This window comes from Hypanus sabinus, chromosome 3 (genome assembly GCF_030144855.1).
Source record: "Hypanus sabinus isolate sHypSab1 chromosome 3, sHypSab1.hap1, whole genome shotgun sequence".
NCBI lineage: Eukaryota > Metazoa > Chordata > Chondrichthyes > Myliobatiformes > Dasyatidae > Hypanus > Hypanus sabinus.
This window is the reverse complement of record NC_082708.1, coordinates 192069172-192085847: the sequence shown is the minus strand read 5'-3', so window position 1 is coordinate 192085847 and position 16676 is coordinate 192069172. Positions and strand designations below refer to the sequence as shown.

At 43.7% G+C, this 16676-nt stretch overlaps 1 pseudogene; it reads right to left on the bottom strand.

Annotated features, from left to right (window-relative positions):
• Positions 1-14980, bottom strand: part of LOC132390961 (disintegrin and metalloproteinase domain-containing protein 12-like) — a 169352-nt pseudogene extending 154372 nt beyond the window's left edge.
• Positions 14981-16676: the final 1696 nt, after the last annotated feature.

Below are 16676 nucleotides of genomic sequence, written 5' to 3'. Positions count from 1 at the left end.
GGATATATACCCAAATCCTCAAGTATGTTTAGCTACAAAACTAACAATTAGTTTACTTAAAAATAAAGGAATTTAGGATCTGAGAAGAGAGATGATAGACAATTTATTAACAGAGTTAGCTTCTAAAGAAACCCAAACCAGACAGTCCTCTCAGTTAATACTGTATAATATAACCAAAACGTAAAATTCTGTATATTGACTGCCCAGTAATAAAACCTAAAATTTGGTAAAGCTAAACCTCCATTCTTTTTAGCTTTTTCAAGATGAACTTTATTTAGTTGAGAGTGTTTATTTTTCCCTACATATGAAGATATGATAGAATCAAGAGAATCAAAAAAGAATTTAGGAACAAAAATGGGTAAGACCATAAAAAGGTACAAAAATTTAGTCAGAATATTCATTTTAATAGAATTAACTCAGCCAATCAACGATAATGAAAGAGGTGACCATTTTGATATTGATCTTTTTACATAATTCATCAAAGTAAAAAAAAATTCTTTAAATTAGTATTTATAATTCTTAGTAATTGTATACTAAGTAAGTAGATAAGTAAATTGACTTCTTACAATTTTAAAAGGAAGGTTAGTATTAATTGATACCAAATTATTCAAAGGAAAAAGTTCACTCTTTAGTTTATATCCTGAAAACTGACTAAAGCAGGAGAGTAGGGAAAGTACGGAAGGTAAAGAAGTCTCAACATTAGAAATATAAAGCAAAAGGTCATCAGTGTAAAGGGAAACTTTGTGATTTGTACCTCTCCTTAAAATACCAGTGATATCATTAGAGTCTCGGAAAGCAATAGCTAAGGGTTCTAAAGCCAGATGAAAATGCAAAGGGCTCAAGGGACAACCTTGTCTAGTTCCACGTTGAAGTTTAAATGGTTTGGAATTCTGAGAGTTAGTAAGAACCTGAGCAGAGGGAGATAAATGAAGTAATTTCATCCATTGAATAAAATCGGGCCCAAAATTAAATTTTTCTAAAGTTTTAAATAAGTAATTCCATTCAACTCGATCAAAGGCTTTCTCAACGCCTAAGGATATCACACATTCTGATATCTCTTTAGAAGGAGAATAAATGCCATTTAATAAATGGCGAATATTAAAATGGGAATACTGATTTTTAATAAATCCAGTTTGATCGTCAGAGCTAATAGATGGTAAAATATTTTCAATCCTACGAGCCAGAACTTTGGATAGGATTTTAGTTTCAACATTAAGTAATGAGATAGGTCTATATTGTAATGGGGGACTTCAATATGCAAGGGCTTGGGAAAATCAGTTTGGTATTGGATCACAAGAGAGGGAATTTGTTGAGTGCCTATGAGATGGATTTTTAAAGCAGCTTGTGCTTGAGCCTACTCGAGATTGGGTGTTGTGTAATAACCCATAAGATATAGGAGCAGAAGTGGGTCATCCCCAAACCCTTGCATTCTCCCCATGCCCTGGCAAATCAAAAACCGATCTATCTCCGCCTTAAGTACACCCAATGACTTGGCCTCCCCAACTGCTCATGGCAACAGATTTCACAGATTTACCATCCTCTGACTAAAGTAATTTCTCCACATCTCTGTTCTAAATGGATGTCCTTCAATCCTGAAGTCATGCCCTCTTGTCCTGGACTCCCCTACCATGGGAAATAACTTTGCCAAATCTAATCTGTTCAGGCCTTTTAACATTTGGAATGCTTCTATGAGATCCCCCCTCATTCTCCTGAACTGCAGGGAATACAGCCCAAGAGCTGCTGGTTGTTTTTCATACTCTAACCCTTTCATTCCTGGAAACATTCTTGTGAACCTTCTCTGAACCCTCTCTAAAGTCAGTATATCCTTTCTCAAAATCAAGTTTATTATCACCGACATTTGACTTAGCAGTGGCTCATATATAATATAGAAGGAAAAAAATAATAATAAATTAATTAATTACATATACGTATATTGAATAGATTTTTAATAACATGTAAGAAACAGAAATACTGTACATTTTTAAAAAGTGAGGTAGTGTCCAAGGGTTCAATGTCCATTTCGGAATCAGATGGCAGAGGGGAGGAAGCTGTTCCTGAATCGCTGAGTGTGTGCCTTCAGGCTTCTGTACCTCCTACCTGATGGTAACAGTGAGAAAAGGGCATGCCCTGGGTGCTGGAGGTCCTTAAAAATGGACGCTGCCTTTCTGAGACACCGCTCCCTGAAGATGCCCTGTGTACTTACTAGGCTAGTATCCAAGATGGAGCTGACTAGATTTACAACCCTCTGCAGCTTATTTCGATCCTGTGCAGTAGCCCCTTCCCCCCCACGGCCATACCAGACAGTGATGCAGCCTGTCAGAATGCTCTCCATGACACAACTATAGAAGTTTTTGAGTGTATTTGTTGGCATACCAAATCACTTCAAACTCCTAATGAGTTTAGTCACTGTCTTCCCTTCTTTATAACTACATCGATATGTTGGGACCAGGTTAGATCCTCAGAGACCTTGACACCGAGGAACCTGAAACTCTCTCCACTTCTGATCCCTCGATGAGGATTGGTATGTGTTCCTTCATCTTACCCTTCCTGAAGTCCACAATCAGTTCTTTCATCTTACTAAAGTTGAGTGCCAGGTTGTTGCTGCAGCACCATCCTACTAGTTGACATATCTCACCCCTGTATGCCCTCTAGAAACCCCCTGAGATTCTACCAACAATGGTTGTATTGTCAGCACATTTATAGATGGTATTTGAGCTATGCCTAGCCACACAGTTGTGTGTATACAGAGAGTAGAACAATGGGCTAAGCACACACCCTTGAAGTATGCCAGTGTTGATTGTCAGCGAGGAGGATGTGTTTAAAAATAAGGAGCCCAAAATTGCACACAATACTCCATGTGATCTCACAAGTGCCCTATAGAGCCTCAATGTCACATCCCTGCTCTTATATTCAATACCTCTAGGAACTAATGCCAACATTGCATTCCCTTTCTTCAGCACCGACTCAACCTGGAGGTTAACCAGTAGGGTATCCTGCACAAGGACTCCCAAATCCCTTTGCATCTCTGCAGTTTGAATTCTCCCTCCATCTAAATAATAGTCTGCCTGTTTATTTCTTCCACCAAAGTGCATCACCATACACTTTCCAACATTGTATTTCATTTGCCACTTCTTTGCCCATTCCCCTGAACTATCTCTGACTCTTTGAAGGTATTCCTCAACACTACCCACTCCTCCACCTATCTTTGTATCATCCACAAATTTAGCCACAAATCCATTAATCCCATAGTCCAAGTCACTGACACACATTGTAAAAAGCAGCGCTTCCAAAACCGATCCCTGTAGAACACCACTGGTAACCGGCAGCCGGCCAGAATAGGATCCCTTTATTCCCACTCTCTGTTTTCTGCCCATCAGCCAATGCTCCACCCATGCTAGTAACTTCCCATAATTCCTTGGGCTCTTATCATGCTAAGCAGCCTCATGTGTGGCACCTTGTCAAAGGCCTTCTGAAAATCCAAGTACACCACGTCCACTGCATCTTTTTGCTGCCTCGCAGTCCGGTATACTGCAGATGTCTTCCACTGTGAAGACTGATACAAAATACACATTCAGTTCCTCTGCCATCTCTGCGTCTCTCATTACAATATCTCCAGCGTCATTTTGTATTGGTCTTATATCTACCCTCGACTGTCTTTTACCCTTTATATACTTAAGAAAGCTTTTAGTATCTTCTTTGATATTAGTCACCAGTTTTCTCTCATATTTCATCTTTTCCTTCTGTATGACAGTTTCCTTCTGCAAGTTTTTAAAAGCTTCCCAATCCTCTATCTTCCCACTAGCTCTGGCTTCCTTGTATGCCCTCTCATTTGCTTTTACTTCGGCTCTGACTTCGTTTGTCAGCCACAGTTGTGTCCTTCTTTCATCCAAAAAATTTCTTCTTATTTGGAATACATCTGTCTCACACTTCCCTCATTTTCACAGAAACTCCAGCCATTTCTGCTCGGCTGTCCTTCCTGCTAGTGTCCCTTTCCAGTCAACTTTGGCCAGTTCCCCTCTCAGGCCATAATTTCCCCTGAAATACCAACACATTGGAATTCTTCTCAAATTTTAATGTGAACTTGATCATATTGTAATCACTGTTCCCGAAGGGTTACTTAACCTTAAGCTCTCTAATCACCTCTGGATCGTTGCACAACATCCAATCCAGTACAGTCGATCCCCTAGTGGGCTCAACAACAAGCTGTTCTAAAAACCCATCCCTTAGACATTCTACAAATTCTCTCTCTTGAGATCAAGTTCTGACCTGGTTTTCCCAATCCACTTTCATGTTAAAATCCTCAACGATTATCATGACATTGCCTTTCTGACACACCTTTTCTATCTCCTGCTGTAATTTGTAATCCACATCCCGGCTGCTGTTTGGAGGCCTGTATACAACTGCCATTAGGGTCCTTTTACCCTTGCCATTTCTTAACTCAACCCATCAGCACCTTCTGACCTTATGTCATCTCTTTCTAATGATTTAATTTTATTTCTTATACACAGAGCCACACCACCCCCTCTGCCTCCTAACCTGTCTTTCTGATACACCGTTTATCCTTGGACGTTCAGCTCCCAATGGCAGCCATCCTTCAGCCAAGTTTCAGAGATGGCCACAACGTTATACTTGCCAATCTGTAGCTGAATTTTATGATCATCTATTTTATTTCTTATGCTTCGTACATTCAAATACAACACTTTCAGTCCAGTATTTATTGCTTTCTGTTTTAACTGCACCATGCCTCTATTGGCCTGTAACTCATCCCACTGCCTGTGATTAAGCCTCATTTCCTGCCTGTCCTTTCTATCATCTTTGTTGCACGCAATCTTTGATTTATTTCTGTTTTCACCTTCCTCGGCCCTGTCACTCCAGTTCCCATCCCCCTGCCAAATTAGTTTTAACCCTCTTTAACAGCTCTACAGAAACGTAGAAAAAACTACAGCACAATACAGGCCCTTTGGCCCATAATGTTGTGCTGAACATGTACTTACTTGAGAAAATACCTCGTGTTACCCATAGCCCTCTATTTTTCTGAACTCCATGTACCTATCCAGGAGTCTCTTGAAAGACCCTATTGTATAACCTCCACCACCATCACTGGCAGCCCATTCAACACACTCACCACTAGGGAGGTTTGCTAAGGCTGTTGGGGAGAGTTTAAACAAGAATTGCTGGGGGCTGGGAACCAAACTGAAGAGACAGAGGAGGTGGAGGTTGGCTCACAAATAGAGAAAGCTTGTAGACAGTGTGAGAGGGAAGATAGGTGGGTGATAGAGAAGGGATGCGCTCAGTCTATTTAAATGAAAGGAGAATGATGAACAAAGTGGATGAGCTTACAGTGTGGATCAGTACCTGGAGCTATGATGTTGTGGCCATTACAGGCACTTGGATGGCTCAGGAACAGGAATGGTTACTTTGAGTGTCGAATTTTAGATATTTCAGAAAGGACAGGTCAGGAGGCAAAAGAAGAGGGGGTGTGGCACTGTTGATCGGAGATAGTGTCACGGCTGCAGAAAAGGAGGAAGTCATGGAGGGATTGTCTATGGATTCTCTGTGGGTGGAAGTTAGGAGCAGAAAGGGGTCAATAACTCTACTGGGTGTTTTTTTATAGACCACCCAAACAGGGACATTGAGGAGCAGACAGGGAGACAGATTCTTGAAAGGTGTAGTAATAACAGAGTTGTCATGGTGGGAGATTATGATTTCCCAAATATCAATTGACATCTCCCTCAAGGGGTTTAGATGGGGTGCAATTTGTCAGGTGTGTTCAGGAAGATTTCTTGACACAATATGTAGACAAGCCTACAAGAGGAGAAGCTGTTTTTGATCTGCTGTTGGGAAATGAACCTGGTCAGGTGTCAGATCTCTCAGTGGGAGAGCATTCTGGAGATAGTGATCACAATTCCATATCCTTTACCATAGCAGTAGAGAGGGATAGGAACAGACAAGTTAGAAAAGCGTTTAATTGGAGTAAGGGGAACTATGAGGCTATCAGGCAGGAACTTGGAAGTTTAAATTGGAAATAGATGATCTTCAGGGAAATGTACAGTAGAAATGTGGCAAATGTTCAGGGGATATTTCTGTGGGGTTCTGCGTAGCTACGTTCCAATGAGACAGGGAAGTTATGGTACATTACAGGAACCGTGGTATACAAAGTCTGTTGTAAATCTAGTCAAGAAAAGAAGAGCTTAGAAAAGGTTCAAAAAGGTAATGATATGAATCTAGAAGATTATAAGGCCACCAGGAAGGAGCTGTTGAAAGAAATTAGGAGAGCCAGAAGGGGCCATGAGAAGGCCTTGGAAGAGAGGATTAAGGAAAACCCCAAGGCATTCTACAAGTATGTGAAAAGCAAGAGGATAAGGCATGAGAGAATAGGACCAATCAAGTGTGACTGAGGAAAAGTGTGTATAGAATCAGAGGAGATAGCAGAGGTACTTAATGAATACTTTGCTTCAGTATTCAGTACGGAAAAGGATCTTGATGATTGTAGGAATGACTTACAGCAGACTGAAAAGCTTGAGCATTTAGATATTAAGGAAAAAGATGTGCTGGAGCTTTTGGAAAGCATCAAGTTGGATAAGTCACTGGGACTGGACAAGATGTACCCCAGGCTACTGTGGGAGGTGAGGGAGGAGATTGCTGAGCCTCTGGCAATGATGTTTGCATCACCAATGGGGATGGGAGAGGTTCCGGAAGGACTGGTGGGTTGCAAATGTTGTTCCTTTATTGAAGAAAGGGAGTAGGGATAGCCCAGGAAATTACAGACCAGTGAGTCTTACTTCAGTGGTTGGTAAGCAGATGGTAAAGATCCTGAGAGGCAGGATTTATGAACATTTGGAGAGGCATAAAATGATTAGGAATATTCAGCATGTCTTTGTCAAAGGGAGGTCATGCCTTATAGACAATAGACAATAGGTGCAGAAGTAGACCATTCAGCCCTTCGAGCCTGCACCGCCATTTTGAGATCATGGCTGATCATCTACTATCAATACCCAGTTCCTGCCTTGTCCCCATATCCCTTGATTCCCCTATCCATAAGATACCTATCTAGCTCCTTCTTGAAACCATCCAGAGAATTGGCCTCCACTGCCTTCTGAGAGTGCATTCCAGACCCCCACAACTTTCTGGGAGAAGAGGTTTTTCCTTAACTCTGTCCTAAATGACCTACCCTTTATTCTCAAACCATGCCCTCTGGTACTGGACTTTCCCAGCATCTGGAACATATTTCCTGCCTCTATTTTGTCCAATCCCTTAATAATCTTATATGTTGCAATCAGATCCCCTCTCAATCTCCTTAATTCCAGTGTGTACAAGCCCAGTCTCTCTAACTTCTCTGCGTAAGACAGTCCGGACATCCCAGGAATTAACCTTGTGAATCTACGCTGCACTTCCTCTACAGCCAGGATGTCTTTCCTTAACCCTGGAGCCCAAAACTGTACACAATACTCCAGGTGTGGTCTCACCAGGGCCCTGTACAATTGCAAGAGGATTTCCTTGCTCTTGTACTCAATTCCCTTTGTAATAATGGCCAACATTCCATTAGCCTTCTTCACTGCCTGCTGCACTTGCTCATTTACCTTCAGTAATTGATGAACAAGGACTCCTAGATCTCATTATATTTCTCCCTTACCTAACTCTACACCATTCAGATAATAATCTGCCTTCCTGTTCTTACTCCCAAAGTGGATAACCTTACACTTATTCATATTAAACATCATCTGCCAAGTATCTGCCCACTCATCCAGCCTATCCAAGTCACCCTGAATTCTCCTAACATCCTCATCACATGTCACACTGCCACCCAGCTTAGTATCATCAGCAAACTTGCTGATGTTATTCTCAATGCCTTCATCTAAATCGTTGATGTAAATCGTAAACAGCTGTGGTCCCAATACCGAGCCCTGTGGCACACCACTAGTCACCACCTACCATTCCGAGAAACACCCATTCACCGTTACCCTTTGCTTTCTATCTGCCAACCAGTTTTCTATCCATGTCAATACCTTCCCCCCAATGCCATGAGCTCTGATTTTACCCACCAATCTCCTATGTGGGACCTTATCAAATGCCTTCTGAAAATCAAGGTACACTACATCCACTGGATCTCCCTTGTCTAACTTCCTGGTTACTTCCTCGAAAAACTCCAATAGATTAGTCAAGCATGATTTGCCCTTGGTAAATCCATGCTGGCTCAGCCCAATCCTATCACTGCTATCTAGATATGCCTCTATTTCATCTTTAATAATGGACTCTAGCATATTCCCCACTACTGATGTTATGCTGACAGGACGATAGTTCTCTGTTTTCTCCCTCCCTCCTTTCTTAAAAAGTGGGATAACATTAGCCATTCTCCAATCCTCAGGAACTGATCCTGAATCTAAGGAACATTGGAAAATGATTATCAATGCATCCGCAATTTCCAGGGCCTCACCCTTATGAGTCTGATTGAATTTTTTGAGGATGTAACTAAACACATTGATGAAGGAAGAGCAGTAGGTGTAGTGTATATGGATTTCAGCAAGGCATTTGATAAGGTCCGCCACGCAAGGCTTATTGAGAAAGTAGGGAGGCATGGGATCCAAGGGGACATTGCTTTGTGGATCCAGAAATGGCTTGCCCACAGAAGGAAAAGAGTGGTTGTAGATGGGTCATATTCTGCATGGAGGTTGGTGACCAGTGGTGTGCCTCAGGGATCTGTTCTGGGACCCCTACTTTTCATGATTTTTATAAATGGCCTGGATGAGGAAGTGGAGGGATGGGTTAATAAATTTGCTGATGACACAAAGATTGAGGGTGTTGTGGATAGTGTGGAGGGCTGTCAGAGGTTACAGCGGGACATTAATAGGGTACAAAACTGGGCTGAGAAGTGGCAGATGAACATCACCCAGATAAGTGTGAAGTGGTTCATTTTGGTAGGTCAAATATGATGGCAGAATATAGTATTAATGGTAAGACTCTTGGCAGTGTGGAGGATCAGAGGGATCTTGGGGTCTGAGTCCATAGGACGCTCAAAGCTGCTGTACAGGTTGACTCTGTGGTTAAGAAGGCATATGGAGCATTGGTCTTCATCAATCATGGGATTGAGTTTAGGAGCCGAGAGGTAATGTTTCAGCTATATAGGACTCTGGTCAGACCCCACTTGGAGTACTATGCTCAGTTCTGGTCACCTCACTACAGGATGTGGAGATAATAGAAAGGGTGCAGAGGAGATTTACAAGGATGTTGCCTGGATTGGGAAGCATGCCTTATGAGAATAGGTTGAGTGAACTCGGCCTTTTCTCCTTGGAGCGATGGAGGATGAGAGGTGACCTGGTAAGGGTGTATAAGATGTTGAGAGGTATTGATCATGTCGGTAGTCAGAAGCTTTTTCGCAGGACTGAAATGTCTAACACAAGAGGGCACAGTTTTAAGATGCTTGGAAGTAGGTACATTGGAGATGTCAGGAGTAAGCTTTTTTTACACAGAGAGTGGTGAGTGTGTGGAAATGGCTGCCGGCGACAGTGGTGGAGGCGGATACGATGGGGTCTTTTTAGAGACTCCTGGATAGGAACATGAAGCTTAGAAAAATAGAGGGCTATGGGTAACTCTAGATAATTTTGAAGGTAAGGACATGCTTGGCCAGTATTGTGCTATAAGTTTTCTATGTTTCTATAAATATATATATTCCCCCAGAAGAGGCCCCAATGATCTGGGAATCAGAAGCCCTGTCCCCCTACTCCAGTCTCTCATCCAGGCATTAATATGCCTGATCATGTTTTTCCTGCACTTGCTGGCACTTGGCACAGGCAGCAATCCTGATCTTATTAGGAGCTCAACGTAACAGAATCCTGAGGAGCCAGTGAGCACATGATTGAATTCATACTGCAATTTGAGAGAGAGAAAAGCATGTCACTTGTATCAGTATCGCAATGGAATAAACGGAATTACAGGGGCATGAGAGAGGAGCTTGCCCAGGTGGGTTGGAGGAGGATACTGGCGGGTGTGACAGCAGAACTGAGGTGGCAGAGTATTTTTGGAAACAGTTCAGAAGGCGCAGGATAGATATATCCCACAAAGGAAGAAGTTCTCAAATGGTAGGGGTAGGCAACTGTGACCGACAAAGGAGGTTCCGGACTGCATTAAAGCCAGAGAAACAGCATATGTGGTAGCAAAAGTGAGTGGGAAGCTGGATGATTGGGAAGCTTTTAAAATGCAACAGAAGGCAACTAAAAAGCTATAAGAAGGGTAAAGATGAAATATGAGGGAAGACGGTATTGTCATTTAAATTTGCTGATGATACCACAGTGGTGGGGCTCATCAGCAAAATTGATGAAACATTGTACAGGGAGGAGGTCAAACACCTAGAGAGCTGGTGCAGTGACAACAACTTGATGCTTAATGTCACCAAAACCAAGGAGATGATCGTTGATTTCAGACGGTCTCAGCCTGAGCACACACCCCTCAGCATCAGCTGCTCCACAGTGGAGAGAGTGGAAAACATCAAGTTCCTTGGGGTGCAGATCTCGGACAATCTCACCTGGTCCAGGAACACCACTGTGATTGTGAAACGAGCCTAGCAGAGATTGCACTTTCTGAGGAAGCTTAAACAAGCATCACTCCCCACTAACATCTTAACTACATTCTACAGAGGCGTGGTTGGAAGTGTGCTGACCTTTTGCATCACACCCTGGTACTCCAGCTGCAGTGCTGCCGACAAAAAACATTGCAGTGGGTGGTTAGGAGAGCAGAGAAGGTTACTGGGGTCTCCCTACCTTTTGTCCAAGACCTCTTTCAGAGTCGATGCCTCCAGAAGACACGGTACATCATTAAAGACCCCTCACACCCTCTCCATGAACCGTTTGTTCTTCTGCCATCAGGCAAACGTTACAGGAGCATCAAAACAAAAACCACGAGGCTACTAAACAGCTTCCTCCCACAGGCAGTCAGACTGCTAAATAGCTGCTCTACCTGACTCTGCTTTGGACACTTTTAACTTGATTTTAACTGACATGTGGCTGTTGTATTTTACTGTTTATTGTTATGTTTATTATTTAGTGTTGCGTTTGTTATGTTATGATTGCACTGCTCCTGGGAAACGCTGTCTCATTCTGCCCTGCAGAGCTGATGTACGGTTAGAATAACAATAAAGTTTTTGAATCTTTGAATCTTGAATCTTAAAGTAAAATTGGATAGGTATATGGACAGGAAAGGAATGGAGGGTTATGGGCCGAGTGCGGGTCAGTGGGACTAGGTGGAAGTAAGCGTCGACACAGACTAGAAGGGCCGAGATGGCCTGTTTCCGTGCTGTAATTGTTATTATTATTATTGTTACTAGCCAATAATATAAAGCAGAATACCAAAAGTTTTTCAGTTATATAAAGAGTAAAAGGGAGGTGAGATTTGATATTGGATCACTTGAAAATGATGCTTGTGAGGTAGTAATGGCGGACAAAGGAATGGCAGATGAACTTAACGGGCACTTTATGCCTGTCTTCACTGTGGAAGACACAAGCAGTGTGCCAGAGGTCTGTGAGTGCCATTGCTATAACAAAGGAAAAAGTGCTAGGCAAAATCAAAGGTCTTAAGGTGGATAAGTCACCTGGACCAGATGGACCACATCCCAGAGTCCTGAGAGAAGTTGCTGAAGAGATAATGGATGCATCGGTCATGATCTTTCTAGAATCACTTGATTCTGGCATGGTCACAGAGGACTGGATGATTGCAAATGTCACTCCACTCTCTAAGAGGGGTAGAAGTCAAAAGAAAGGAAATTATAGGCCAGTTAGCTAAATCTCAGTGGTTGGGAAGGCTTTGCAGTCTATTATTGAGGATGAGGTTTTGAGGTGCCTGTTACCTGTTAAGAGTTCTCAAGGAATTAACAAGCAGGATGGACAGAGGAGAGGCAGTGGATATCACTTACTTGGATTTTCAGCCGGGCTTTGATAAGGTGCCACACAGGAGGCTGCTTAAAATCCTATGGCATTGCAAGAAAAATACTGGCATGGATAGACGACTGGCTGACAGGTAGGAGGCAGCGAATGGGAATAAAAGGGGACTTTCCTGGTGGTTGCCAGTCGCTAGTGGTGTTCCTCAGGGGTCAGTATTTTTCAGATTGCTTGTCAATAACTTATATAATGGAATTGATAGTTTTGTGGCCTGCTTGCAGCTGGAGAGGGAGGTAGTGCTGGGGGAGCAATGCAATTGGAAGAAAGGGCAAAGAAGTGGTGATGGAATACAATGTTGGGAAATGTATGATAATGCATTTTGGTAAAAGGAATAATAGTGCTGATTATCTAAATGGGGAGAAAATTCAAACATCAGAGGTGCAGAGGGACTTGTGCAAGACTCCAAGAAGATTAATTTACAGGTTGAGTCTGTGGTAAAGAAGGCAAATGCAATGTTGGCATTTATTTCAAGTGGAATAGAATATAAAAGCAAGGAGACAATGCTGAGGCTTTATAAGCCATGAGTACTGGCGATGGTTTTCGGCCCCATATCTCAAAGGATATGTTATCGTTGGAGACAGTCCAGAGGAGATTCATGAGGATTATCCCAGGAATGAAGGGGTTAACATATGAGAAGCGGCTTTGGGCCTGTACACACTGGAATTTAGAAGAATGCCTGGGTGACTCTAGAGCAGAGTGTTTTTTTTAGCCAGAGAGTAGTGAATCTGTGGAATGCTCTGTCACAGACTGCGGTGGAGGCCAAGTCCGTGGATATATTTAAGGCAGAAGTTGATTGTTTTCTAATTGGTCAGGGCATCTAAGGATTTGGCGGGAAGGCAGATGTATGGTGCTGAGTGCGATCCAGGATCAACCATGATGGAATGGTGGAGTGGATGCAACAGGCCGAATGGCCTAATTCTGCTCCTGTATCTTATGATCTTATGGCCTATAATCACTGAACATTCCCCGATTTGTAATCACTGAACATTCCCCGATCTGTAATCAGAGAACATTCCCCAATCTGTAATCACAGAACACTCCCCGATCTGTAATCACAGAACATTCCCCGATCTGTAATCACAGAACATTCCCCGATCTGTAATCACTGAACATTCCCCGATCTGTAATCACTGAACATTCCCCGATCGGTAATCACTGAACATTCCCCGATCTGTAATCACTGAACATTCCCTGACTTGTAATCACTGAACATTCCCCGATCTGTAATCACTGAACATTCCCCGATCTGTAATCACAGAACATTCCCCGATCTGTAATCACTGAACATTCCCCGATTTGTAATCACTGAACATTCCCTGATCTGTAATCACAGAATATTCCCCGATCTGTAATCACAGAACATTCCCCGATCTGTAATCACAGAACATTCCCCGATCTGTAATCACTGAACGTTCCTGATCTGTGATCACTCTACTTTCCCCAATCTCTAATCATCGAATATCCCCGGATCTGTAATCACAGAACATTCCCCGATCTGTAATCACAGAACATTCCCCGATCTGTAATAACAGAACACTCCCCGATCTTTAATCACTGAACGTTCCTGATCTGTGATCACTCTACTTTCCCCAATCTGTAATCATCGAATATCCCCGGATCTGTAATCATAGAACATTCCCCGATCTGTAATCACAGAAAACTCCCCGATCTGTAATCACAGAACATTCCCCGATCTGTAATCAGTGAACATTCCCCAATCTGTAATAACAGAACACTCCCCGATCTGTAATCACAGAACATTCCCCGATCTGTAATCAGAGAACACTCCCCGATCTGCAGTCACTGAACGTTCCTGATCTGTGATCACTCTACTTTCCCCAATCTGTAATCATCGAATATCCCCGGATGTGTAATCATAGAACATTCCCCGATCTGTAATCACAGAACATTCCCCGATTTGTAATCACAGAACATTCCCCGATCGGTAATCACAGAACATTCCCCGATCTGTAATCATCGAATATCCCCGGATCTGTAGTCACAGAACATTCCCCGATCTGTAACCACAGAACATTCCCTGATCTGTAATCACAGAACATTCCCCGATCTGTAATCACAGAACACTCCCCGATCTGTAATCACAGAACACTCCCTGATCTGTAATAACAGAACACTCCCCGATCTGTAATCACTGAACATTCCCTGATCTGTAATCACAGAACATTCCCCGATCAGTAATCATAGAACATTCCCCGATCTGCAGTCACTGAACGTTCCTGATCTGTGATCACTCTACTTTCCCCAATCTGTAATCATCGAATATCCCCGGATCTGTAATCACAGAACACTCCCTGATCTGTAATCACAGAACACTCCCCGATCTGTAATCACAGAACACTCCCTGATCTGTAATAACAGAACACTCCCCGATCTGTAATCACTGAACATTCCCCGATCTGTAATCACAGAACATTCCCCGATCAGTAATCATAGAACATTCCCCGATCTGCAGTCACTGAACGTTCCTGATCTGTGATCACTCTACTTTCCCCAATCTGTAATCATCGAATATCCCCGGATCTGTAATCACAGAACACTCCCTGATCTGTAATAACAGAACATTCCCCGATCTGTAATCACAGAACACTCCCTGATCTGTAATAACAGAACATTCCCCGATCTGTAATCACAGAACACTCCCTGATCTGTAGTCACAGAACATTCCCCGATCTATCATCACAGAACATTCCCCGATCTGCAATCACTGAACACTCCCCACGTTGTAATCACTGATGTTGTCTCAGACATTTTCTTTAATGCTCATGTTGCAGGTTTGACAGAAGTTCGGGTATGCTAACTTTAAACTCTCTCTGCTCACCTGATGAAGTTCCCTTGACAGTTGCTCCTTTCGTCCTGATCTCCGAGACTGCTGCTGGCGAACGGCTGTCAGTGGTGTTACCGGGGGCAGCCAGCAACATCCCATTCCTGAGTGCCGGCTCCTCAGCCCCATGACTCTCTCCACTCTCTGTCTCTGAACGATTCAAACCCAGGCACCAGAGCAGCAACACCAATTGCAGGCTGCTGGCAAACATACTGCGTGTCTACAGCTTGTCCCACTCTGCCTGAGCCCTCTCACTCACTAACACATAGCCCTCTGCCCGGCTGCTGTCACTCCCTCTGGCTGTTCTCTGTCCTTGACATTCTGACAACTTGCAACTGGCTCAGCTCTCAGCCTGTGTTTGATCCTGTCTGTATCAGCCTTTCATTGAAATTGCAACTCTGTTACATTTAACATTGCTGCACAGAACAGGCCTTTCAGCATACAATATTGTACTGACCATAAGACCAACCCAACCCTTCCCACATCTGTAACTCTTCATTGTTCTGTCATCCATTTGCTTATCCAAGTGTCCTTATGTCCCTAATGTTTCAGCCTCTGACAGTGTGTTCCAGAACTGTCTGTGCAACTAAAAACTTCTTTCTGACATCCCCCGATAATTTCCTCCAAACACCATAAAATTTTGCTCTCTCACATTAGCCATTTCCACTCTGGGGAAAAAGTCTGTCGCTGTGCAGTCAAGCAATGCCTCATCTTCGTCTACACTCCTGGTGGTCGATTGATCATTTGAGCCAAGCATGTCCGGGTTGTGTTTTGCTGGGTCCTCAGGAGGCTGGAGAAGCCTATCTGGGAATTTAATGAGGATTCCCTTAATGGAGAATGTCTGTGCATGACTGTTTAACGTGGGGAGACTGACGCACGGGTGCTGGGCAGATCCAGGTCAGCATCCGGTAACATGGAGTGAAGTGCAGCCGGGGCCCCACACTTCACTGCTGCTGTGAGTTGAGAGCAACTTCTGGCAGCTCCACCATGGGCTCTTAGTTGGATCATTCTCTGTCTGGAACCACTAATTACTGCCATGGGTGACCCCACTGGGAGTTAACCTCCAGACTGCATCAACCAGGGGATCTCAGAACCTCGCAAGCTTCTCCACCATGAGAAGGTTATGATCCCTGGAGTCACGTATGAAGTCATCTCTAATCCTTCTTCACTCCAAAGAGGAAAGTCCTAGCTCAAACAAACTATCCTTCTAATCCAGTCAACAGACTGGGAACCCTCTGCACCCTCCCTAGACCTTCCATATCCTTCCTATAATGAGGTGATGAGAGCGGAACACGACACTCCAGATGTGGTCTAACCAGGGCTTTGTAGAGCTACAGCATTACCTCAGTCCCCTGACTAATAATGGTTAACATGCCATATGTCCTTCTTAACCAGCCTATCAACGTGTTAGTGGAGCTAATGACGGTGACCTCTCCCAGTTCATCAGTGAAACAGTTAAATTCTTCCTATTCTAACATCTCTATTTTCCTTTACAGGGTGTCTGGGGTCCTATCGGGAACTTTGATCAACTGCATGACGGCGTGTTCCTGCTCCTAGAACTCACCGACTGGCCATGTTTCAGTCTGACCAAATGCCGCCTGAAGTCAGGGCCGTGTGGCCCTGTGGATGGGAATTCTCGCTGCTGTAGCAAACTGAAGCAGAGTGAGAGCTGAAACATCGAAGGCAATGAGAGTGGCTGTCAGGTGTCTCTTCTCCCTCTCCCTCTCCTTCTCCCTCTCCCCCCTTCTTCCTCTCCCTCTCCGTCCACCTTCTCCCCCTTCTCCCTCTCCCCCTTCTCCCTCTCCCTCCTTTTCCCTCCCTCCCCCTCCTCCCTCTCCCCCTTCTCCCTCTCCCTCCTTCACCTCCCCCTCCCTCGTCCTCCTCGTCCCTCTCCCTCTTTCTTCTCC